A 2,874-nucleotide genomic window follows, 5' to 3' on the forward strand; every position below is an offset into this window, starting at 1 on the left:
TTTAGCAACAGTGACATTGACCTAGACCATAACTCTAGGGGCCCAAAACACAATCTCAGAAAAGGTCTCTATAAACTCTTCCTATATACCAAGTTTGGTCTATTTATTTCAAACCTAGCTAAAATTATTCCATTCATAAGGTGACTTTGACGCTGCCTCCCACCAGCCGCCCGAACAATGACGCAAGTTGACATTCAAATAACTGGTTTTCCCTTTATGAAAATGTGGTTAAGAATATATATAAAAATGTGCCTTTCAAAAAATATAAAAAGAAAAATTGAAAAAAAAAATCATTCCCATAATTTGTATTAAGGGTTAAAATGGAGTTATGTTCCTTGTTCTAAGATGGTCGTCAATAATTATGCAAAGTATTAAGGGCATTGAATGAAGGGTATAGACGTTTTTTTTATTAAAATCCCAACTTGCCCTACAACTTTAACCTGCCCTTTAACTTTAACCTGCCCTAAAACTTTAACCTAAGTCAATCAGGGGCCATAACTTGTATTAAGGATAATATGGAGTTATGTAACCTCATTGTGTGATAGTCCTAAACAATTGTGTGAAGTATTAAGTCAATTGAATGAAGGGTATTGGACTAATAAGTGAAAATCCCAACTTGCCCTAAAACTTTAACTTGCCCTAAAAGTTTAACCCAAGTCAATCAGGGGCCATAACTTGTATTAAGGATAATATGGAGTTATGTAACCTCAAAGGGGTGATGGTCCTGAACATTTGTGTGAAGTATTAAGTCAATTGAACAAAGGGTATAGAAGTTGTTAATAAATATCCCAACCTGTCCTAAATCTTTAACCGCAGTTCAATAGTCAATCAGGGGTCATAATTTGTAAAAAGGATAATATGGAGTTATCTAACCTCATTGTTTGATGGTCATGAACAACTATGTTAAGTATTAAGTTAATTGAATGAATGTATTGGACTTCTCTAAGTGAAAATCCCAACTTGCCCTAAATTGCAATTTCTAACCGGACACTGACACTGGGGTGAGTAGTATAGCCCTCCTAATTCTTCGAATAATCGAGCTAAAAACTATATTCCAAGGCTTATCATAAAACAATTTTTTTTTGCAATTTTGCTCAAATATCAGGCACAAATTTATCTCATATTATAAGAAAGATAAGTGTACCTATTTCAGTCCCTGGTTGATCAACAGAGGCATCCACATCATCAGCATCCACATCATCAGTATCATCAGTATTCACATCATGGCACTGTCCAGCTGCAATACAAAAACATCACATCACTGAAAAGTGACAGAAGCATCAAAAACAAAACAAGACAATACATTATGGTATTTACCATGGAAGAAAAACTACTGAATACAGTGCAGTGTGAATGACCTCCAACTGAGGACAATTCTAGCACAAACACCTCCAATTGAGGACAAGTTATACCTTTGGACAACACATAAAACTATTTCGTATAAGTCTCTAGTATCTAATTCCTTTAACTCTAGGCACTTCAAACAGTTCTGTCTCATAAGATAGTAGGGACCTCTACTGAAAGTATTTGATAGAAACCCCACTGAAGACCAATATCAAAACACTGCAACTTCTAGTTAAGAAAAAAACTATATTCCTCTAGGCTTATACTAGAACAAAAAATAATTGAAATATTACTTTAATTACAGGCACCCATTCATCTTATATTTTAAGAAAGATTAAAGAACCTATTTCAGTCCCTGGTTGATCAACGGAGGCATCAACATTATCAACATCCACATCATCAGCATCCCCATCATCAGTATCAACAGTATTCACATCATGGCACTGTCCAGCTGCAATACAAAAACATCACATCACTGAAAAGTGACAAAAGCATCAAAAACAGAACAAGATTATACATTATGGTATTTACCATAGAAGAAAAACTACTGAATACAGTGCAGTGTAATGACCTCCAACTGAGGACAATTCAAGCACAAACACCTCCAATTGAGGACAAGTTAATACCTTTGGACAACACATAGAACTATTTCATAAATATCTCTAGCATTTAATTCCTTTTATGCTAGGAACTTCAAAGTCAGTTCCATTTCATAAGACTGGAGACACCTCTACTTAAAGTGTTTTATAGCAAACCCACTGACGACCAATATTTAACACTTTGCAACTGTTAGACCTTTAAGAAAAAAACTAAATTTCAAGGCTTATAATGGAACAAAATTAAATTGCAATTTTACTTAAATATCAGGCAACCATTCATCTCATATAAGTAGAAAGGTAAGTGAAAAAGCGTACCTCTATTAGTCCCTGGTTGATCATCCGGGGCATCTACATCATCAATATCCACATTATCAGCATTATATCATCAGTATGAACAGTATCCACATCATCAGTAAGAACAGTTTCCACATCATGGCACTGTCCAGCTGCAATACAAAAAATCACATCACCGAAAAGTGACAGAAGCATCAAAAACAGAGCAAGATTATACATTATGGTATTTACCATAGAAGAAAAACTACTGAATACAGTGCAGTGTGAATGACCTCCAACTGAGGACAATTCTAGCACAAACACCTCCAATTGAGGACAAGTTATACCTTTGGACAACACATAAAACTATTTCGTATAAGTCTCTAGTATCTAATTCCTTTAACTCTAGGCACTTCAAACAGTTCTGTCTCATAAGATAGGAGGGACCTCTACTGAAAGTATTTGATAGAAACCCCACTGAAGACCAATATCAAAACACTGCAACTTAAACACTGCAACTTCTAGTTAAGAAAAAAACTATATTCCTCTAGGCTTATACTAGAACAAAAAATAATTGCAATTTTACTCCAATAACAGGCACCCATTCATCTTATATTATAAGAAAAATTAAAGTACCTATTTCAGTCCGGAGGCATCA

General features: G+C 34.8%; 1 long non-coding RNA gene across 1 annotated transcript; it reads right to left on the reverse strand.

The window, feature by feature from the left end:
• Positions 1-1,144: 1,144 nt before the first annotated feature.
• LOC128223792 (uncharacterized) lies at positions 1,145-2,874 on the reverse strand. Its single transcript, XR_008259357.1, has 4 exons — positions 2,853-2,874; positions 2,259-2,389; positions 1,688-1,795; positions 1,145-1,237 (listed from the first exon to the last, which is right to left on the reverse strand). It is a non-coding gene; the product is annotated as an uncharacterized LOC128223792 (long non-coding RNA).

The sequence above is a fragment of the Mya arenaria genome, chromosome 17, assembly GCF_026914265.1.
Source record: "Mya arenaria isolate MELC-2E11 chromosome 17, ASM2691426v1".
NCBI lineage: Eukaryota > Metazoa > Mollusca > Bivalvia > Myida > Myidae > Mya > Mya arenaria.